At 37.7% G+C, this 24,979-nt stretch overlaps 1 protein-coding gene across 1 annotated transcript in view; it reads left to right on the top strand.

The window, feature by feature from the left end:
• Window positions 1-23,139: 23,139 nt before the first annotated feature.
• LOC115232447 (monocarboxylate transporter 12) overlaps window positions 23,140-24,979 on the top strand; it is a 42,623-nt gene continuing 40,783 nt past the window's right edge. The window contains exon 1 of the mRNA XM_029802327.2: window positions 23,140-23,631. The gene's annotated coding sequence lies outside the window, so the exon portion shown is untranslated. The remainder of the gene's footprint in view (window positions 23,632-24,979) is intronic.

Genomic DNA, 24,979 nt, shown 5'->3' with positions numbered 1-24,979 from the left:
ACATATTATTTATTGGCAGAAGTTACTGAGTGGCCCATATGCTGAAAACCAAGTTTTGTGCATTGGCACTTATCAAGTTAAGTATATGGTCGCAGGCATGGTTGTGTGATAAGAAGCTTGTTTAGATTCAGTCCCACTTTGTGGCACCTTGGGCAGGTGTCTTCCACTATAACCCTAGGCCAACCAAAGCGTGTATAGAATGCAGACACAAGATGCATTCATTTTTCCCAGTATTTGTTGTTTGATATAAAGCCAAACATATTAAATTTTAACTTTGCAAATGATCATAAAGGCAGAAGCCACATAATTTATTTGGTAATTTTGAATCTGCATAAGTTATTATAATTACAGCATGTCATCAACAGCTTTTGTCCATTTTCCCTAGTTGAACAAGTCATCACTCATTACAGTCTGTACCTTCTTGTACACATAGCAACAGAGAAAACTGTCCAATTTCATTGCTTGGGCTATCTTTTATTGAGAGCTGGCTGGATTTTATCTTTATTGTGATACTGGCTATGAAAAGGCTGTTTCCAGTAGGACTACTGCTGTGTCCCCTCTACTTTGTTTCAGTTCTTAGTCAGAGCTGCTGACCTCTTAGACCTGCAGCCTGCAATGCGTCTTGTAGACTTCATATCTCATTTTTATGTTCCATTTACAAGTGTGTGTGTGTGTGTGTGTGTGTGTGTGTGTGTGTGTGTGTGTGTGTGTGTGTGTGTGTGTGTGTGTGTCTGATTAAAACATTAAACTGCATCCAGTAGTGAGGCTCCAGTTTTAGAGTTGTGGTAAGTGTGGCACCATCCCTTAATTACCATCACTCCCAAGTCTGTTCTAACTTGTCCAGGTCCCATCTACAGGTTAAGTAGATTTCTCAGGGGTAGAGGAGGCTCTCATTATTTTTGACAAAGCCATGGAGGAAGGTAGCTCTTCTCAGAGAAAGATACATTGACATAAAATTTGCAGTGAAAATAGTACCAGTCATCTTGCAATGCTTGTTGCTGGAACCTACCATGGGAACCGAGGGAGCAGCAGAAGTGTTGTACTATCTTTTGTCACTTAAATCCAATGATGTACAGATGTCTCACTATTCATTAATGAAAGTAAATCAAGACAATCAGGCTGAATGTGAGACAGCCATCATATGATTGTGGCCAGTGTCCCATGATTGGCTCCTGTTCTGGTGGCACTTAAAATGTATCATCCGAACATGGTTGGTGCAAGAGTCCCCTTACTGGCTCCCATGCCGGTAGCATGTAAAAAGCATTATCTAAACGTGATCAATGCCAGACCCACTTGACTGGCTCCTGTACCGTGGCACATAAAAAGCACCCACTACACTCTCGGAGTGGTTGGCGTTAGGAAGGGTATCCAGCTGTAGAAGCACTACTTGATCAGATTGGAGTCTGGTGCAGCCACTTGCTCTCCAGACCTCAATCAAACCGTCCTTCCCATGCCAGCATGGAAAATGTACGTTAAACAATGATGATGATGTTTGTGTGTCTGTGTTTGTCCCTTCATCCACCATCACTTGACAACCGATGTTGGTGTGTCTACATCCCCATAACTTAGTGGTTCGGTAAAAGTGACTGATAGAATATGTACTAGGCTTACAAAGGGGTTGATTTGTTTGACTAAAGGCAGTGCTCCAGCATGGCCACAGTCAAAATGACTGAAACAAGTAAAAGAATAAAAGAATGTGTGTGTGTGTGTGTGTGTGTGTGTGCGCGTGAGTGTGTATGTGTGCATGTGTTTCTGTTTGTATATATATATATATATATATATATATATATATATATATATATATGAGGGCTGTTCATTAAAGATTTCCCCTAACATACTTCTAGTTATTGCAGGAAGCAGAACTTGTACAAGTATAATCAAACATGTCTCTATATATCGCATTGTAAATTGGAGCTTTCCACTGGTATTCATTTGTCTTTTATGGCTACTGAAGTGGACTAAGATGTTATAATCGAGGCAGTTGAATGTAGATCAATAATCAGGTTCTTATATTTGAAAGGTTGTACACCAAAAGAGATTTTCGATGAGATGAAAAATGTTTATGGTAACAATGCACCATCATACAATATAGTCAAGCACTGGATTCACCAGTTCAAATGTGGTCAGACATCGGTGGAAACTGTTCCTATTCCTGGATGACCACATCCAACCATTGATGATGACACTATCCATAATGTGGAAGCCACTATTTTGGAGGACTGCTACATAATTATTTGGCAACTCACCCAAGTAGTGAAGATAAGTGTAGGATCTGTGGGAAAAAATCGTTCATGACCATTTGCACATGTGGAAGTTTCCTGTAGATTCCCTCTATGCTCATATCTTTTTAGAAGCAGGAAGAAGTCAATTACTCCTAGGCTCTTTTGGCAATGCACCAAGAAAAAAAGGACTTTTTTGGCAGACTTATCACACAGGATGAAACATTGATCCATCATTATGATCTCGAGACTAAAGTCCAGTCAAAGCAATTGAAGCATGATAACTCACCACCACCAAAGAAGGCTTGTGTCCAACCCTCTGCAGGCAAAGTGATGCTCACAGTATTTTGGGACCAGCACAGATTAATGATGATGTAGTGGCAAGGATAGTGGCAGAGTAGTGGAAAGGGGCACCACAATTAACTATTATGCTTCTCTGCAGCTGAAATTGCAGGACGCCATCAAAGCAGAGAGGCGTGGCATGCTGACCAAAGGAATCCACCTCCTCCAAGACAATACCCCAGTTCATAATGCACATGTTGCCCAGATGAAAGTACACTCCTACAGCTATGAAATCCTTCCTCATCCCCCTTACTCTCCCAACCTTGCACCATCTGACTTCCACCTCTTTCCAACCATGAAGTCTTTCTTGAAGGAGAAGCTCTTTATGGATGATGATGAACTTATTTCCAAGGTAAAGTCTTGGCTCCAGATGCAACCTACCATCTTCTACAGACGTGGTCTGTACATCTGCATAAAGTGATGGGAGAAGTGTGTCACCATTGGTGATGGCAATGAAGAGAAGGATTAATAATTATGCCAAGTTTCGTTTATCCAAGTCCTGGGCAAGTGGGTCAAGAGAAATCTTTAATAAACACCCGTCTTACATATACACATATGTATGTATGTATGTATGTATGTATGTAGGTGTGCTTGTGTGTGTATGTGTGTGTGTGTGTTTGTCCCAATTCCTGCTTGACAACTGGTGGTAGTTTATTCCTTTATTCTTTTAATTGCTCAGTCATTTGACTTTGGTCACGCTGGAGGACTGCCTTGAAGGGTTTTGATTGAAGAAATCAACTCCAGGGTTTATTTCTTAAGCCTAGTACTTATTCTGTCAGTCTGTTTTTGCCAAACTGCTACATTATGAGGACGTAAACATCATCAAGCAGTTATTAGGGGAAGGGGGGAGAACAAACACAGACACAAAGACACACACACACTTAGATGCAGAAGTGGCTGTGTGATAAGAACTTACTCCCCAACCACATGGTTCCAAGTTCAGTCCTACTTTATTTCACATTGCTCTAGTTCACTCACCTGTAGAAATGAGTTGCGGCACCATTGGTGCCAAGCTGTATCAGTCTGTAGTGGATCTTTCAAACATGAAGTGGATTCAATCCACCACAGCCAAATTTAAATTAATACTGCAACAGAACTTTTCCCATAGTGGAACAATGGTTTAGCTAGGCCGAAATAATGTCTTCATTACTTGACCCTTTCTAACCTCTTCTACTTCACCAAAAGCTAGAATAGAGATAACAAGACCACCAACTAAATCTATTGCTCTCAATGATATATCTATCCTTCTGGATAGTTATAAAAAGCAAGCACATCCCAAGTAAAAAATCAGTTAGTCACAGTTGGTGACAACTCAATGAGTCCAGTCACACGGTGACGACTCAACGAAGTCTGGCTGACCAGCTAGAACATTGGTCAGAGAGAGAAATGAAGTTTACTATCAGCAACTATGAGACAACACCCTACTACTCTCATTAGCTCTAATTCTGTTCTCTTACAACATCATTCTATCTCTCTCTGTATTTACTACTAAACAATGAAGAGGACACAAACACAAACTACACTTTGCATGCTTTTGGATTTATCATAACAACTAGCCACATTGTAATGTAACGGTAAATAAATATTTCCTTAAAACTTCATGCATTGTTCATCTTTCACATCCTACAACATGCAATGATAACAACAACTTTTTATCGTTACAAGTCTTTCCCTTATACAACACCAGTGGCATGGAAAGGGGAGACTGGTATGCATAGGCGACTGCTGGTCTTCTACAAAAGAACCGTCTGGGGAGAGGAACATTCTAGGTGCAACCCCACGGTTATTTGTGATCGAAGGGTGTCTTTACCCTTTTATTAACAAATATATGCTTAGATATTCCAGATTAAAAAGAACCATTAGTAGAAAACTATAAACAGAAAGAGGAAAGCCACGAAATAAATAAATTGGAATAAAAAGATTTCATGCTCGCAAATGTAATAACAAAAAATTAAAGGTGACTTATGTAACTTTTAGTCATATACCAACCCATTAGATCATTATCACCACTACTACCGATGATGACGGTGATGATGAATTCAAAGCACTGCATCCTTCAAAACTTCCATGCTTCCTGATTTTCTCCCCTCCATAAACACACAAGCATGTATCTGACTCATACATTGTTCGCTTTCCAGACATTTCTACATTACTGCATGTAATTTATATGCACTTTCTGACAAGTTGTGGTGCACCCGAGCACTGTATACAATAATTTCATTATTATTATTATAAAGGAGTGAGTACGCGCCCGTATATGTTTGTGTTAATAGGTGTGTTTGTGACATAAATCATTGTGTATTTGTTATTACAAAAATATTTGGATAGTGTAACATATACGTTAATATATTTATATTTTATAGCAGTATATGCGATGATAATATTTACACCGTTTAATATTTTTCAGGGAGTTACGGGAAGTATGGCAAAAAAATATTCTCTCAAGTAAATCGAAATAACTTTACAAGGATGTTAAGGGAAATAACTCTTTGACTTTAACAAGGGAAATTACTCTGGATACATTTTTAATTCTGTGATGAAATATAAACTGGAGCTAATTCGGAAAACTCAAGAAAGAGCAACTAAATATCCCTTCTCTAGAACACACAGTATTGTCTTTTAAAATATTTTGGATCTTTTCCTTTTGAACGGCATTTTTCAACACAATTTCTAGTTAACTAAACACTTTTAAACTTCGTATACTGGTAGAATGTGTTTATAAAACATCACTTTTTCTTGGCTTTATTGAGAAAATTCTATATGTTGTAACATATTTCGTCTTTAATTTCGAGCATTTCGGCAATTTTAACCAATCGCTGACCTCCATTTTGGTAAATAACATTCTGTGCATAATGAATATATCCCTCCTTTAAGAAACAGATTGGGTTTATTTACATTTGTGAAGAAAAAAAGATACCCTTCCCCACCCCTAACCCTAAATCTAAAATAGATTGAAATGCAATAGATCGATACTAGGGTTATAATTATAGGTAACAATTTCATACGACACCGCTACGGAAAATGGGATTTTTTCTAGCGGTGTCAAATGAAAATGTCACCCATTATTATGGCCCTAGTATCGATCTATTGCATTTCAATCTATTTTAGATTTAGGGTTAGAGTTAGGGTTAGGGTTAGGGGTTGGGGAAGGGTATCTTTTTTTCTTCACAAATGTAAATAAACCCAATCTGTTTCTTAAAGGAGGGACATATTCATTATGCACAGAATGTTATTTACCTAAATGGAGGTCAGCGATTGGTTAAAATTGCCTAAATGCTCGAAATTAAAGACGAAATGCGTTACAACATATAGAATTTTCTCAATAAAGCCAAGAGAAAATGATGTTTTATAAACACATTCTACCAGTATACGAAGTTTAAAACTTTTTAGTTACCTAGAAATTATGTTACAAAGTGCCGTTGAAAAGGAAAAAAATCCAATATTTTTAATAAATAATATAATCTGCCGTGTCCGAAAAAGACATCTTAGTCACGGTAAGATAGCTTTTGGTCAGGTCCACCTGATGACAATCTGAACAAGTAAAACAACTTTTTAAATATGATTTCAAGAGTTTTAAAAAGTAGATAAAAGCAACGCATCAACAGTTAGCTAATTCAGTACATTGTCCTTTGAACCACACATACAGTATTCTTTGCTTCTTCTTTTTTTTTTTTTGTCATATATATAAAAGTAATTTAACATTAAGCTGAAAGATTATGCATTAATTTTTGGAAAAGTACATATTTATTAACATTTGCAGGGAAAAAGTTGAGTGACTTTGAAGTTTCGGCTTGCACGCTGTCAACTGTCAACCTTTTCCTTATAAATGTTATGTGTGCGTGTGTGTGTGTGTGTGTGTCAGCGGGGGCGTCCTGGATGCCACTTAAAACTGCATCAGGTAGTGGGTCCATAGTAATTATGATATTTTGTGGGGTATGGAACCACCGCTTAGTCACTATTGTCCCCGGGTCTACTCTGACCCGAAGTTGTAGCACTTGTCAGCAATATGTTAATTAGCATGGTATGGAATTGTCTCTGGAAGAAGTCACTTATAGACAACCTAATGGATTCAAGGAAGATGAAGGCCTTCAACTCTTTAGCTGATCATCTAAGAGAAGATAACTCCATACAAGTCCAGATAACTACCGGGCGTGTGACACTTGTTGCACCAGATCAATACAAATTTGAAAGAGAGAGAGAGAGGAGAGAGAGAGAGAGAGAGAGAGAGAGGAGAGAGAGAGAGAGAGAGAGAGAGAGAGAGACTGGCTCTGCACCAAACCATGCCCACTTTAATAACACACATCATATAGATTATTCAGCAAACGAAAACCAACGCCATCACACTATCCTCATAAGTCCAGTGACGATAGAGAGGCAGAGAAAGCGTCTGGTATGAAGAGGGAAGTTTTCAGCTTTGCATTTGCACACAAGTGGCCATAGGCTAATGGTCATTTTTCACTGACCTGATGCAGATGTGGATTTCGTATTCTCCTAAGTTGACAGGGCAGATCTCGTTAGCTGCAGAACTGCTCTCCCCAAGCCGGGTGCAGAGAATCGAAAGTGAAATCTAAACAAAGCTTGTTTCACCTTAACTTGCCAGGCCACCTCTCCTGGCTTAGTAATCCAATGATGCGATCGAAAAAACAATCTATGAATCTAGACACAATTAAAAAAAAAAAAAAAGAAAAAGAGAAAAAAAAATAGAATAATAGAATTCGATCCAGGGAATATCAGTACACCGTTGAATAGTGACAACAAACCAGTGTGTGCAGAATTGTTCTAATAGCCAGAACAGTGAGCAGATATATCATCCACATAGCTGCACTGAGTGAAACAAAATTTGCAAAGAAGAGTTAGTTAGAGAAGGTCAGCGTGTGTTATGCAATCTTTTGGATTGGTAAGTCGAAAGAAGAGCCCAGATAAGCAGGTATAGGCTTTGCTGTACGAGCTGAGCTTGCTAACAGGTTCAATTCATTGCCGAAAGGAGTCAATAGCCGTCTCATAACGTCAAGCTTGAAATTGGTGAGTAACCAGCAAATCACCATCATAAGTACCTATGCCCCTACCATGCCCAACGTGGAGGAATCCAGAGAAGTTTTTTTATGATGATCTCTGTAGAGTAATTAGAGGAGAGCCATACAAAGATAGGCTAATCCTCCAGGGGAACTTTAATGCTCGAATTGATAAGAATAACACTATATGGAAGGGAAGCACGGTATTGGGAATAAGAACTGTAATGGTCACCTCCTGACAAAATGCAGAGAATTCAAACGATTACCGACACAGTCTTCTCCCAAACCAAGAAGCACAAAAACAAACTGGATACACCCTAGATAAAACGATTGGTATCTGATAGATCATGTGAATGTACGACAGAAGGACAAAAGAAAACAACGTTTACATTACTAGCTCACTCACAGGCGCAGAGTGCTGATCGGATCACAGACGATTCAGCAACATTATGTTCTTTACAGCCAAACAACCTAGAAACAGAGCCAAACTTGTAAAGAGGCTCAACGTTTCTGCACTCAGGGTAACGGAAAAGTTCACTGGACTAGGACAAACTCTGAGTAATGCTCTGGATAGCATGTAATTTTTGTTTAAATTATGCAAATCACTTAAACCATAAAAGTGTTCTATTCTTTTTTATATATACGTCTAAATCTCTTCGCTATTGGAAATAAGGTTGGATAATTCTCGTGTTCGTGACGGCTATTGAGCCAGAAACACGTGTTCACGACTATTCTCTTATCGCAAGACAATAAGGCTGTCCTTTTCCTTGTTGGCATGTCAATTTTGGAGAATTATTGATTCTAGAAATTATCTCCCCTCCTCAAGTAGAGCTCATAACTGCCATTTGGTAATTATAATGCATCCTATAGAACCGGAGATAGTATTAATAAATCAAGAATTTATGTTGTACGATATTTGATCTACTTGTATGGTACATGACCTTCGCCCCAGCTGATGATTTGGTTGAGACGTACTCCTTATGAACAGAGGGCATTATGTCAATGAGTTTTGCAATGTCTTGATCGTTTCATCGAACCAATCCTAATGTTTGAGCTTGGCTTAGCCTAGAAGCTATTTCATGTATAAGCTGCTTTACGTTCTTCCATTATTGTTCAATTCTCAGGCCAACATTTGAAAAAAAAATAGGTGGTTGACGAGAAAAATCACTCTTGTCATGTAAGTTCCTTCATTGAATGTTTTGAAAGATTTCATGATAAGTCTTGAGGCGGTGTTCATGTAAAAACTGTCGTTAAATATAGCATTTCAAATGCAATGAAAGAGGAACAAGACGATTTGCTTTGACAATGAAGAAACGAGAAATAGAGCAACGAGTTCAAGTGCTTCAGACACTCAGACCAATTTCTTTACACAAGAGAATAAACAGTATACGCAGCAAGATTTCGAAAAGATGTAAATTTAATCAAGCGTGTTTCTTTTTTTCTTTTTTGTTTTGTTTTGTTGTTTTCTTCGTTGCTTTCGCAGATTTGCATGACTCTTTGTTGCCATCCAATTCCATTATTATGAATTTTAACTGGGAGCTTGAGTCATAGTGAATCTTTCATTAGCAGATTAGACAACCATGGATGTAAACCCTATGGATACGTTGCAGTTACTCTCTTGATACAACTTGGTGATCCTTACCGTTGATCTTCCAGGATTCCTCCGCTCAGCATCAATGTAAGTAAGAAGCACCGTCGGCTCAGTTGAGCTCGTCTGCTACCTCTTCACAATGCACCATGCTGCCGTCCCGTGACATTACCGCATCCCTGGCAGGTTGACTGAACGGGTGCCACGCTTTGCCAAAAGGCAACCTATAACTATACACGGCAAGGTCGTCGCTCCGTGAGGCATTTTCAAAATACCCGCATACCCATTTTTTATTTATTTATCGTCAAATGTAACTTTAAGGTACAATCATCTGTGGAATTAAAATCCATAAAATATTTATGAGTTAAGGCATCTTATCTAAGATCTTAATTGCCACTAAAATAACTTCCAGGCAGCGTTTATTTTAAGAATTGTACCAAAGAATGCATTAATAATGTTAGTGTGTCTACGTTCAATAAACTGTTATTATTTATTATAGCATATTCTTTGCCTTCCACAGTGTATAATGTACATAAACTTTTCTATAGGTCAGAATTATACACAAGATATCAGCCACATATATACGAAGCATGCAAATTTTGCTCTATAACTTAAATATTACTAGCACTATGACCCAGCAACGCCGGGTCATACAGTTGCGTGCGTGCGCACATACACGCGAGTACTGTCCAAATCTCCGACCAATCACATACAGCTAGCTGGCATTCAATTGGCATATCAAGTTTCGGGCATTTTGATTGGGTTTTGGATAGAAAATTCACAAAAAGTCACTTCTATTGATTTTTTAATGGCTTTGCAGGGTGACTGGGGAAATGTAAAGATATGCACGACCACCCTTCGACGGTTGTGAATGACCATAGAAAGTGTGAGCCCTCTAACTGAAAAATTGTGGATTTGTATAAAGGACACGCACACACACACATACACAGACAATTTGCCGTTTATATATAGAGAGATAATAAATATATTTCGTGACACTCATTAGCTATAAATATTAATATTCCTGCGAATTCATTATTGTACCATCATGAAAGGCAAAGATAATGCACGCACACACACACACGCACACATATTCACACTAATTACCTGATTAGACATCTAGTCTTACGAATCTATTCCATCTCAATCACGGATTTTTTAATTAATTTTGTTTTTAACTAAACAGTTTGAAACTTCGAATACTGGTAGAATTTTCAAACTGTTTAGTTAAAAAAATTAATTTAAAAATCTGCGATTGAGATGGAATAGATCTCATTGTGGGTAACATGTGGAACATAACCACTATGCACCATTACCATAACTCCAGCAGATGGAGTCGCCTCAGATATTCCTAATTAAAGTTACAGTTCGTTGTACTTGTTTAATATGTTTAACAGACATCCTGTGTTTTTGACTTGAAAAAGTAACAGTACATAACATAAAAGTACATAATAATAATAATAATAATAATAATAATAATAATAATAATAATAATAATAACAATAACAACAACAACAACAACTATTATTATTATTATTATTATCATTATTATCATCATTATTATTATTATTATTATTGTTGTTGCTGCTGTTGTTGACACAAGGCCTTGAACATTTTGGGGGAAGGGGGCTAGTCGGTTATATCGACCCCAGTGCGTAATTGTTACTTATGTCATCGACCCCGAAAGGATGAAAGGACAGTCGGCCTCGGTGGAATTTTAATTCAGAGCGTAGCGACTGGCGAAATACCTATTTCTTTACTACCAACAAGGGGCTAAACACAGAGGAGACAAACAAAGACAGACAGACGGATTAAGTCGGTTATATCGACCCCAGTGCGTAACTGGTACTTATTTAATCGACCCCGAATTGATGAAAGGCAAAGTCGACCTCGGCGGAATTTGAACTCAGAACGTAACGACAGACGAAATACGGCTACGCATTTCGCCCGGCGTGCTAACGTTTCTGCCAGCTCGCCGCCTTGCTCTCATGGTTTATTATCTCAACTGATTGGAAATGCTATCGTGTACCTTGTTTTGTCTTGGTATAAAAGATGAGTTACAACAAATATTCTGCTTAAAACCACAGATTTGCTTGTCAGTTGTTTGACTTTAACCAGATGAGCATATCCCTTAGTGGCTGACGATATGTACATCTCAGATCACGAGCAGAAGTAGTGGGGGAGAATCATAGCCATGTGTTGAAAGGAATTCTTTGGGGCTTGGATAATTCACCTCTCGAAACATGGGTGTTTCTTCAACATCTTTAAACAACCTTTATTCAGGGTCCTTTTGAGCGGGATGGGCTACTTGACCTGAAGAAAATTCTAACTGGGACCCTCCTGCAAGGTCATGCGCTGTTTATCTTGATATGAGATCACATATGGTTGTGATGAATGTGCCTGGTGTACCCTTATCGACGGGTAGTCATGGTGGGTATACTGGGCTTCGTATATTTTATCCCAGTGTCACTTTGATCGCATGCAATTCACCTTTGGAAACATGGGTGGTTCGTTCAACATCCTTAAACAATCCTTGTTCAGGGACCTTTTGAGCGGGATGGGCCACTCGACCAGAAGAAAATTCTAACTGGGCCCCCACCTGCAAGGTCATGCGCTGTTTATCTTGATATGAGATCACCATGTCGCGCACATATGGTTGTAATGCATGTGCCTAGTGTACCCTTATTGGACAGGTAGTCATGATGGGTATACTGGGCTTCGAATATTTTACCCCAGTGTCACTTTGATGGCATGCACTGCTCTCTCACTCAATAATAATAATAATAATAATAATAATAATAATAATAATAATAATAATAATAATTTTTTTATTGGTCACAAGGGCTGAAAAAAATTAATTATAACATAAAGGGAGAAAACACAGGACGAAAGTTACAAAGAGTTTTGTCCGTTTGTAAAAATCCTTGTAAAAACAGTGTAACAACGAAAATATTTAACAATGAAAAACTCCCAAAAGGGGGAGGCGCTTCGAAAGTTTCCTGGTGGAAAACCCCATAAAAGCCACGGGAGCCTGGTCAAAAGGGGAGTAGAGAGCCCCTTTCTTCTTTCATATTACATTTTTAAATTACAGGTGAATCCTCAGAATTGGTCCGTTCACACTGGCCATTCTTGCGACATTTATCCACCTTTCCGTAAACTTGCCATTGAACAGCACTTCCCTCTCTACTCTCACCTTCCTTTTCAAGTGAAACTTGAAAAAGTTGATGAGGCCTGGGCCAAAGAGGAAAGTGTCTGACCTCAGCCCTTTCAAACGGGTCCACCATACTACCTCTTTCGCTACAGCCACCAGGCAAAGGAAAACTGCCTTGCCCTCCCGGTTAAAGGAGGTCGGCGGGGCAATCTTCACTATGGATCCAACTGATAGCCGGATCCGTCCTATACGCGACAGTAGCTGTTCGACATAAACCCATAGTTCAGTAATACTCGGACACTGGACGAGTGCGTGCAGAACGGTTTCGTCGTCCTGGCAGCACCTCGGACAGGACCGGCTGACGGCACTTCCGTGCCGATAGAGTTTATCCCGAACAGGCAGTGCCCCTCGGTAGCACTGCCAGGCGAGCAACCTCTGGAAATTATCCATTGGTCCTTCCGAACAGACCGCTGAACTCGATATCGTCAACGCCTAGAGTTTCCCCGAGAACGTCGTCGCACTTTTCTTCCACTAACCCTCTATAGAACGCTAGAGTGGAACTATTACCGTTTCTACTATAGGTACAAGACCTGAAATTCCTCGAGAGGAGACTAGTCGATTACATCGACCCCAATGCTCGCCTGGTACTTATTTTATTAACTCCGAGTGGATGAAAGGCAAAAGTCGACTTCGGTGGCATTTGAACTCAGAACGTAAAGCCGTACGAAATACCGCGTGGCATTTTGCCCGGCATGCTAACGATTCTGCCAGTTCGCCGTCTTCTTTGCTCCCGTTTTTAACTAGAGGACTCGGCACAACACCAAAACTGATACCTAAGAAGTTGAATGAGTCATGTTGTTGAGTTGCAGAGAAGTACTCTCCTCTATTCTGCTAATATTCTTGATATCTGAGAAGACTTGTCACTAAACCTCTGGTTAACATTCCGGCTACTTAAATTAGCATGCAATGGTTTTTAAATAGATAAATCTTTTATCCTTTTCTTGTTTCAGTGATTAGACTGCGGCCATGCTGGGGTACCGCCTTCAAAAGCTTTTTTTTTTTTTGTTTTAGTCGAGTGAATCGACTCCAGTACTTACTTTAAAGCTTCGTACTTATTCTATCGGTCTCTTTGCTGAACCGCCAAGTTACTGGAATGTAAACACCCCAACAGCGGTTGACAAGAGGTGGTGGGAGACAAACACCGACACAAAGACACACACACACACACACACACACACACACACACACACACACACACACACACACACAAATACACATACACAAGTATATTGGATTTGCGACCAAATTACTTTATTAGTGTTTAGTGCATGTTGCTGCTGCGGCTAATAGCTATTGTATTGTTTTCAGGAGATTAACATAACTCTTTGTCCACTGTATTAAACTATTATACTGGAGATTTACAATGCTAATGACAATAAATCTCAATAATTCTCAATACTAATTCAATACAAATCTCTTTGTCTATTATCTCTCTTGCCTCCTCGTCTCTTTCTCCTTGTATGTAAGTATATATATATATATATATTATATATATATATATTATATATATATATATATATATATATATATATATATATACATATATATACATACATATATATACATATATATATACATATATATATATTTATATGCATACATACACACACACACATATAGTGTATGTGTATGTGTATCACTATATCGACCAGCCTATCATATGTTGATTGCGAGAGCATATTCCAAGCGAGATAATTCGAGAAAGGAGAGGAGAATACCGAAAGCACAAGTTCCTCTGGCCGTAGACGTCGCAGTTGCCGAATGGTATTCAAGAGATGTCGTGGAAAGCCTCCACAACGATGGGAAAATGACTCACACACACGTTTGTATATATGTATGTATGTATGTATGTATGTATGTATGTATGTATGTATGTATACACACACACAGGTATGTTCGTACATACATACATACATACATACATACATACATAGTGAAAGAAGATAATGCGCTTATGCGTAATGCTGAGGCTGTTGAAAGGTAATTAAGCACCAATATATAACTCAGTGCACACCCATACCCATAGAAATACATACATTTACATATACACTCATCAGCGCTCTTTCAACAGCCTTTAGAATATTTGTGACTTCCGTTGTATTTCAATTGGCGAATAAGCGAAATGATGATTTGTAATATGATACTTAAAGTAGCATGATTTGGGGAATGCATGGAGAAATTATTAGCATGACATCTACCCTTCCCACGCAAGAACTAGGTTGATATCTCTTTATAGAGGAGCAAAGGTTTTTCACACCGGAAAACATGCTAAAGATCCAGACAGGTGTTACACTCGCGGTAGCACCATCTACCAGAGTGATTTCCGTCCTAACGCAAAATTACTCTGCCCCCACCTTGTAGCCAGAGCTACAATTACAATGCCAACGACAAAGCAGTAAACAGGAACTTCAGAGTAAAAACCCAAATCGCTACCGTGTCAACTAAGAGGTTTAATTACTACCTTCGAAATAGAAAGCCTCATGCGAATGTTCTCTTTCTCCAAACAACACGAACACAAATAATGCAAACACAGTTTTATCAACCAGTGTGTATTCTACCTCTTCGATTTCTAGTTAAATGACAAGAAAGAGATTATCATAGCAAACCATCATCGAAGTAAAAATAATAATAATAATAATAATAATAATAATAATAATAATAATAATAATAATAATAATAATAATAATAATAATAATAAATTTTAAAAAAAACGAATCATATAATGATAATCCTACCACCAAAAAGGCTGCAAACTTTATGGATAAAAAAAGAAAACAGTGCAACCGCAACAGTAACACCAAAAACAGTAAAAAGGCGTCTTTTATCCGGGAAAGTTGCTGATACTTTATTAGAAGCACCTATCCGAACTGACGCAGGAAAATAGCGCAACGTACATGACTGATATTGTTCTTCATTTTAATGGGTCATCACATCAAATTGGCGATTAAAAAATGGAAACTTCTTAGAACTGCTGTGAAGATGGAATCCTTATCTCCCAGGGCATGTGCTACATGTAGAGCAATATTAAGTTCCCTACCTATCTCCTACATAGCAGAATGAGTTGGTTTCAGAATGTTCTAATTTTGTGAGGCAGTCTTCAAAAATTGTTTGCAGCCACTGTAGATGCACCTCTAAGATACCTCCCGCGTTGAGCAGACAATGTTTAGGTTAATATATGTTAAATTAAAAGACGGTAGGTATAAGGTACAAGAATGATTCAGGTTCGCATATTGTAGCAATAAACATAGAAAAGAAATTGCTCGTTTAATTATGGACACCTCGGAAGAACATATGATGCAAATATATAACAACGGTACTAACATGGCACGAAAATATAATGGCACTCATGCGAAAATACTTGATCAGTATTCAATGGTCATCTTTTCCCCTTGTGGCAGGCATTGGCGCAGCTGAGTGTACACCGGACGGCATAACATATTTTATAACAGTGTAAACAGTTTATAACTCATTTAGTGTTAAATTATGGAAGTTATTTATAAATGGCGTGAGTTGTTCTATTCACAGTATATCAGACATCATGTAATCTGACAGACTAGAAGATATCAAAACTTTTGTTTCACCTTGCTGGTATTCGAATAGTATTTCAAGCTTAACAGCCAAGGAAAAGGAATGCATTGAATGGATTAATAAGCATGTGGAAATATCTAACATTTAGAACCTCCTTGAAGGGTTGGTGAAGTTACGAAACAATTGGAAAAGTATCTGGAATGAAGCCAAAAAGTTGGTGCGAGATTTTGAAATGGAAATCAAAATCTCTTATTGTAAGCGGAATGGCAAGAGCTGAAAGCTAAGACGAACACTCAACGGCATAACACATTGATGCCAACTAGAGGGAAATGGCTGATATATGTGATTCGCAAAAAGAAGCCCACTTCAGATAATCTGCGTTTTATGGTTTGACTGATAATGTTATGGTAGGATTAACTCTACGTAAACGGTTGAGATATTTCACAATGTCTGAAAGTATGGGAAAAAAGCGAAAGTGTTAATCCAGCGATATCCTATTGAATTTAATGACGATTTTGCAAGAGAAAGCGGGCTGGCAGAACTGTTAGCATGTCGGGGGAAAATGCTTAGTAGCATTTTCCCGTCTCTTTACGCTCTGAGTTCAAATCCTACCGGCTTTCATCCTTTTAGGATCCATAAACTAAGTACCAGCTGAGCAGTGGGACCGATGTAATCGATTTTAAAGGCACAAGCATGGCCATAGGCGCAGGCATGGCTATAGGCGCAGGCATGGCTATAGGCGCAGGCATGGCTGCATGGTTAAAAGTTCGCTTTGCAAACATGTGGTTTCGGGTTTTGTCCCGCTACGCAGCAACTTGGACACGGGTTTTCTACTATAGCTTCCAGTCGACAAATGTCTTGTAAGTAATTTTGGTAGACGAAAACTGTGCGGAAGTCCGTCGTGTGTGTATGTATTATCTCATCATTCTGGTGTAGAACAAGTACAAAATTTATGGAAATTTATCCGTGACTGTAGTCAGGGTAGCTTGAGATTAGTAATGTATACACAATTATGATTTCGTAATCTCAAATCAAAATACTTCATCGTAACTATACAGGGTGTTCGGACTAAATTTCACGATTTTTTGATGTTTTCTTTTTGCAGAAACAGCTTGATGTAATGAGCAACAGCCAGCAGCGTTGGAGAGCATAAAGATTAAAGTTGCAGTTGAGAAAAAGTTAACTGAAACGGAGGACTGGAAAACATTTGAATGTTGGAAAAGATTTACCTGCAGTGACCCGGGAATGAAAAAGGTCCAAAATTTTAAATGAAAAATAAGTGGATTTTTTCAATGTTGATATTAAAACAAATGCCGGCACAGTCTTTTCTCTTCCTTTCTACTATAGGCACAAGGCCTGGAATTTTGGGGTAGGAATAGTCGATCACATCGACTCCAGTACTTGACTGTTACTTAATTTATTGGCCCTTAAAAGATGAACGGCAAAGTTGACCTCGGCAGAATTTGAACTCAGAACGTAAAAACGGACGACATTTTGCTAAGCATTTTACCCGGCGTGCTAACGATTCTGCCAGTGCGTCGCCTTAAATGCAGGTATAATAATAATTTTTATTATTATGAAGGTCGGCTGAAAAGTTCATAGGCTGAGTAAGATGCTTTCATGGAATGTGACCAAATGAAGTTCATTTTTTAACATAGTCCCTTTTACTGTCCATACAGTTTCATCAGTGTTGCAGTGCTTCGATCACATTGGTGAAGAAGCTATCCTGTTGGTCAAAAATGTCATCATCATAGCAATACAGGCGTTGGGAAACAGATGACAATCAGATGGAACCAAATCACTAAAATTGAGAGGGTTATCAACCAGTTCAAAACCAGTCACGCACAGCAGCCACTGAATCCAAAGACTTGTGAACTAAAACCTTGTCCTAGTGGAACAAGAACCCCTTCATCAGTTTTTCTGAGCGTTTGGTCTCGATAGCCTTTCGTAACTGCCCTAGCAAGTTGGCATACAACTCACCGTTGATGGTGTGACCATTTTGAAGATAGTCAATAAACATAATGCCTTTTGCATTCCAAAAAACTGAGGCCATCACCTTCTCTGCAGATGAAATCATCCTGTCTTCTTTGGGGCGAGTGAAGAGGAGTGTTTCCACTGTATGGATTGCCTCTTTGTTTCTGTTCAAAGTGATGAAGTCGACACACATCCTAGGTTAGGAAACGTTCAAGGAAACTGACTGGATCTGACTCAAACAAAGTCAGATATTCCCGTAATGAGATCGGCCTGGTGTACTTTTGATTAGTGTCAGAAGACGTGGCACCTATCGAGCATGAACCTTCGTCATGCCAAGCTCATTGTGCAGAATATTCTCAACCCTCGCAGGATATGTTAATAACATTGGCTATTTGATTTATAGTCAATCACCTGTTATCCATTAACATGCGGTGAACACGATCAATGTTTTCCTCGGTGATGGCAGTTGTGGGACGTCCAGACCTTGGATCATCTTCAAGACTCTCTCTTTCCCTCCTAAACTTAGCTGCTCACTTTTGCACTGTTGATAAAGCTGGAGCGTTATCCTGTAATGTAGCAATCATGTCAACATGAACGTCCTTGAGGACTAAAGCCTTTTTCTGAAAGTACGCGATATCACTACGAAGCTAAATTTTATTTATTTTCGAGAGAAGTTGCTACTAGTTACATTTGAAGTCTCCTTTGAACAGTCAGATGTCAGTTTACCTGAAAGAAAAAAAAATGCAGTTATTAATATGAGTTGAAATGAATGCATTCAGGATTTCTAGCATCATTCCTTCATAGACAGCCTATGAACTTTTCAACCCATCCTCCTACTTACTGGTTGACCTGATTCACTTTTGAATTTGTTTAATTAAGAGAACCAAATTAGTACCGTAACATGGCCATGATGGTCTCTGTTTTAATGCGTGTAAATTTTTTTAAAAAGATGTACAAAGAATTATTATTTACAATTCAATAAAGTTCTTCGATCTTTCAGAGCAAATTTATTTATCACATTGTCATAGAAATCTTCTATTTTAATCAATTGTTGAAGTAAATCCTTTTCAATTGACATAAGAGTCAGCCTTGAAAGTCTTTTCTCTCCTATTGTATTTCTTTGGTAAGTTTTAATTCAATGTAAAGACCCGCACTACAGAGGCAGTTGTAGACTGAATTGTCAAAATAAGGTTGCAAAGATTTAAGAGTTCTGACATAGCCTCAATCAGATCATTGGTCCAATGTAATGCATTAAATTACTCAAATTTTGCTTTTTAAAATCTTGCATAAAATAAAAAAAAATATTTAGTTCATTCGGTAATCGTATTATGTCAAAATAACTATAAGCAGCTTTTAAAGAATCTAAAGCATCCACTGGAAAGTTTTTGCGATATTCCTCACTTTGCTGAAATTGAAAAGTTCTATGAATTTAAACTCTTCTAAGGATGAGTATTGAGTATCGCATTTTTAATTGGTCAACTACTGTGTCAATAATTTTGTTATAGAGCATTCTATAATGTTGTTGGAGATCAACAAATTTATTCCCGGATCTCTTACTTTCGATTCCATATTTTCCTCCTAACATATCATAAAATATTGAAAAATCATCGAGTTTATTTTTGAGCATGGTTCTAGTTTTTCTATTTGCTCTTTACAATATATTACGTATGTTATGACTTTTAGCTTGAAGGACGTTAAATAAGCTATCAATGAAAGAATATATATCACTAAATACTTCTAATAAAAAACTTTTTAATCGAGAGCTTTTAAATTTTGTAAGAATTTCATAGCAGAATATATTGTGGTCTCATCCCATGCTTCAGGATTTTCAATGATGTCTTCAAAAAGGCTGGCTGTGAAATTACAATTTTCTTCTATAGTGAGAACGAGACGTGAGGAGCATTTCCATCTAGTTTTGGAAAATATTTAACGCACTAAGCCTTTTACGTGATTTCGTAAAAAAAATGTACCCAATCCATTTAATGTGTGAAAAAAAAATATCTCGCAATTTTTTTATAGCAGAGCATGCTTGCGAAAGAACTAAATTTAGGACATGAGTACAGCAATGAGCAAAGATCGCACATTCATATTTCTCTCTTATTTTTGACTGAAACCCATTTAACTGTCCTGCCATTGTAGCGGCACCATCGTAGGTAAGTGCAATTAATTTGTTTCCGCACTTCCAAGTTTCAATGCATTTAAAAACATGTTCAGACAAAGCATTTGCTGAACAATCTGCTCTAACATCATTAAAATCGATAAACCGTTCTTTAATAACATGATGTAAAACAATTGACAGTTGTGAATATTCAATACATCGGATATTTCATCTATAAAAATAGCTACGAATTTAGCCTGCTTCAGTTCATTTTCTATTTCATCCAACCAAGTCATTTTGAATTGCGTATGAGAGACTTGAGAAAACAGAAACTGTATCAAGCTAGCTCGCCAATCTTCCGTCATATTTACTGATTAAATATAAGGCTTCATTATAACATCTGCAATTATTGGATTCTTTGGATTCAAAATGATACCGAAATGATAATTCCTGACGACCGAGGAAAATAACTGCACCGATCAAACGCCGCAGAATAGATCTGTTTTGTCTAACTTCTTATCTGTTGGTATCTAGTTGGTTTGGCAGCCAGTATTTCAAATATTGAAGTTTATCGAAAATTTTAAAATCTGGCACTTTTCCAACATGAATTGCTAGAGTTTTTAAAAAGTTATAGAGGTTTAAGGTTTGATCATTTTCACCCAGTCAGGAAACAGGATTTAAAAAGTTAAAAAAGCGTAAAAATAATTGAAAATGAAACAAAATTGAAGCCAAAACACTATAAATTATTGATAGTGGGTAGAAATAAACACCTCGTATTGTAGTAGTACAACGCTAGGGTATCTGTAGAAAGTTGAATGTGATTTCGGAATATAAGGAAGAAAAATTCAGATTTTGGGAATTTTCAGAAAGTCTTCTCCCCACTTCAAGATTTACCCCACAAATTACTTTATATTCATAATGTAGGCCGTTTCAAAGGTATTTATATAAAATTTCATTGAAAAAACCCCCATTTTCCTGAAAGTCATGAGGAAAAAACTTGGATCTTGTGAATTTTCCGAAGTCCTCTCCCCACCCTTTGGAAAGGATTTTCTCAACAAATTACTTTATGATCCGGGAGAAATTCCAACTTACAAAAAAGTCCTGTAACAATGAGCATTAAATATCAAAGAGAAAAATGATTTTGTTCAGTTGACAAAATCAGTTATTTGGTTCCAGAGCTTTTATTTTTAGACTGAAGTCAAACGGTCAAATCCATTCAACCAAGTGGTCAATCTTTAGCGACACCGCGACAGAAAGGTATCGAGGAGAGGTACTTGAAAGCCCCAATATATGGTCCCCTTATTCCCCTGATTGTAATCATATAGATTACTATGTATGGGGCGCAACACTAAGGGGGAGGCTGGTGGCCACGATCGAGGATGTGTTCGAAGATTTTCCCAGGGACACAGTGTCGAACGCAGGTACCAGGTTCCGGCGCTGTCACAAAGCATGGTGGAATCGGCTACTTTTAGTAAACTGTTATCTCCCAGCCATAATCTAATTCATATATATATATATTTTTTTATTTCTTAAGATACTTTTATTTTGGGATGGAATATTGTGTTTTCTTTCCTTTTATGCAAACTGTCGAACTTAGTCCGAACATACCGTATTTCGGATTTTAGAAAAGATCCTGTATTTCTACAAAACGAGGGAAACTAAAAAGTATCTGTCTTGAAAAGGTGTAATTGAAGAATACGGTTTATTTGGACGATAAAGTTCCGGTTTTAGGAGGAATGTCCAGATTCCAAACACCCCCAAACAATTATGTCACAAATGCTGGGGAACTGTCCGGAAGGGTTTAATCGAATAAATCAACATCAGTAATTTTATTTTTAAACCGGGTACTTATTCTATCCGTTCTCTTTTGCCGAGCCGCTAAGTTACAAAGATGTAAAGAAGACAACACCAGTTGCCAGGCGGTGATGGAGGACAAACACAAATACAAGCAGACAGACAGACAGATATATAGATAGATTCGACGTGTTTCTCTTTACCAAATTCACTCACAAGGCTTTAGTCCGCCTAGGGCTGTAGCTGGAGATATTTTCCTCGGGTGCCGCGCAGTGAAACTGAATCCAAGATGACATTGTTGAGAGGCAAGCTCCTTATCACACAGGCCTGCCTATATACATCTATACACAAGCACGCGTCTAAGTCTGCGTATATGTATATATGTGTATGTGCGACTGTATGTATGTGTACAAAACACGCAAGTATACACACACACACACACGCACACACACACACACTCACACACACACACACACACTCACACACACATGTGCGCGCCCACGCGTGAACAGAAAACAGGAAATTCCAGTACAGCTATTTATATCTTAAAATATTCCTTCTTACGTAAGCACAAAGCCTCACTTGGCAAAGTTTCCGAATGGCTATCCCTCGAAGCCTTATATCCAGAATCGTAATTTCTGTTATAAGAATTCTTGAAAATGGGGAAAATAAGTCTATCCTATTTCTCTCTATGAGGAATGGGACTTCGAAGGACAGTGATTACAAATGTACGCTTCACACATTTAGCGAAAGAGGCGTATTTGGTCGATATCAACTCCAGTACTCAAGTGGTACTATATTTTATCAACACCGGCGGGATTTGAACTCAGAACGTAAAGGACTGTTACGTAATATCGTTCCACGTTCTAACAGTTCTTTATACATATGCCGCAAAAATCCACCACCACCCAATATTTAACTACCGGTGTTGCTTTCCGTCCCAGTAACTTAGCGGTTCGGCAATAAAGACACGATGGAATGAGTACCAAATTTTAAAATAAATATTCGTGTCCATTTATTTGTTCGACTAAACCCTTCAAATCCCGTAATCTCTACTCCCACCGCTTGACAAACGGTATTGGTTTGTTAACATTCCCGTAACTTAGCGGTTCAGCAAAGGTAACCGATCGAATAAGTGCTAAATTTTAAAATAGTGTGTGTTGGGGGTGGGGGTCGATTAGTTCGCGTGACAGTGTGGTAAGAAGTTTCCTTCCCAACCACATGGTTCTGGATTCAGTCCCACTGCGTGGCACCTGGGGCAAATGTTTTCTACTTTATCCGTGGACAGACAAAAGCCTTTTGAGTGAATCTGGTAAACGGAAACTAAAAGAAGTCTGATGTATGTATGTATGTATGTATGTATGTATGTGTGTGTGTGTGTGTGCGTATGTATGTATGTGTGTGTGTGTGCGTGCGTGTGTGTGTATGTATGTGTCGTTGTGTTGGACCCCACCACCGCTTCATAGTAGATGTTACTTTGTTTATGACCTATAAATTATCTGTTCAACAGAAGAGATTAATAGCAGAAGAAGCAGGCTTTAAAAAAAAAATACCGCGGTTCGATTTCGATTAAAACCCATCTAGATGGTGCTCCATTATAGCCGCAAGTGCAACGACTGAAAACAGTAAAAAAGATAGACAATTATAATAAACCCTATAAGGCGGAGCCCTAGCATAGCCGCAGACCAAATAAAAAAAATATATATACTCAATCTTTCTCCGAACAGATGATGTATCAACACTAATTATTGCATAATGTAGTAATCTGAGTGACCTCCCTTGTTCTGGACAAAACATTGTAATATTGAAATGTAACCTCGTGGTTGTCTTTCTGCGGCTTGGAAATAATCTCAAACAAAAATCCGGTAAATATTATATATTTAAGTTTTCTTTGGGTTGTGTTTATATGATATTACGAATGAAGTTAATTAAATGGGGGGGGGGGGTTCCGTTACCGAATTTGTTTAAAAATCTATTTTAGTATTATATTCGTTTAGGTAATGCTATAATTTTAATTGTATTTTAATGTATTCATTCGCTTTTTATCGTAATCTAAAATTACTTATTTCGGCGATTGTTTCTGTTTAAAGCGACAATCACTGACAAGTAGAGAACGCATATACTATAATGCACACGCATAAACTAGCTACATTTGACAATAGAAGAATGATAAATTAGAGAGAGAGAGAAGAGAAGAGAAGAGAAGAGAGAACGCATAAACAGACTACAGAGAGACTATAGAAGAAAGAAATTACAGAGAGAGAGAGAGATTGGTGAATCTTCAGCAAAAAAAAGCGTCAGTTTAGATACAACGAACAATAATTAGAAAAGTGCAAAAATAACTTTGATACAGGTATTATGAATGAAGCGACAGTCAGTAAAATTGTATCATTTCGAAATTGCTTTTGATTATAACATAGTGTTACATGTACTTGTAATGTATATTATATTTAACTCTTCTTGATGTTGATATACACCTCCCATTCATAAACCTGCTTGACGGAAACTTTCAAATAGATAAATTTTTGTTAACTTCTGAAATGATTTATTAAAATACGAAATGTTTTATTCTGAACAATGATTGCTTATAATTAACTAAACGCTGTCACTGAGAAATGAAACAGTTATTTAACAGAAATACTTTTGCCATATGAATACCCTAATTTTAAGCATTTATTCGTTTCGGCCATCAAAATAGCCACGGTATTTTTATATATTGCACATTCTTCTCTTACTTTCATTTTAATTGACGCCGCTTTAGTTAAAGATTACTCAGAAACTGGACCTATTCGATTTTGACCAAGTATTCAACCTTCTAGATATTAAATTATAAGGAAGAAAGGATACATTATTTAATAGGATTTTGCGTATGAAAAAAAGAAGTGAGAGAGAGTAACAGCCGAAACGCCTTTGATTATAGGCCTAGTACGATCAGTTTCAATACAGCTAAGGCTAAATAATAACTATAGGAATAATTTTCACCTACTTAAAAATGAATTTAAAACCTGAACACAAAAGTAACAGTGCAAATACTGAAACTAATTTTAAAGACAAACTATACTGTGCTACTTTGTCAAACTGTTATTCTTTTGCTTGGCGGTCGTGGTATTTTTCTGATTTGTTGATTTTTATTTTAGACGTGTATGTTGAGCTGGTTCTCGGGGATGTTTATTGCAATAAAAATTTTTGTACTGTTATTCTTTTCAATATTGT

The sequence above is a fragment of the Octopus sinensis genome, linkage group LG2 (assembly GCF_006345805.1).
Source record: "Octopus sinensis linkage group LG2, ASM634580v1, whole genome shotgun sequence".
Lineage (NCBI taxonomy): Eukaryota > Metazoa > Mollusca > Cephalopoda > Octopoda > Octopodidae > Octopus > Octopus sinensis.
This window is presented reverse-complemented; position numbering and strand designations above follow the sequence as displayed.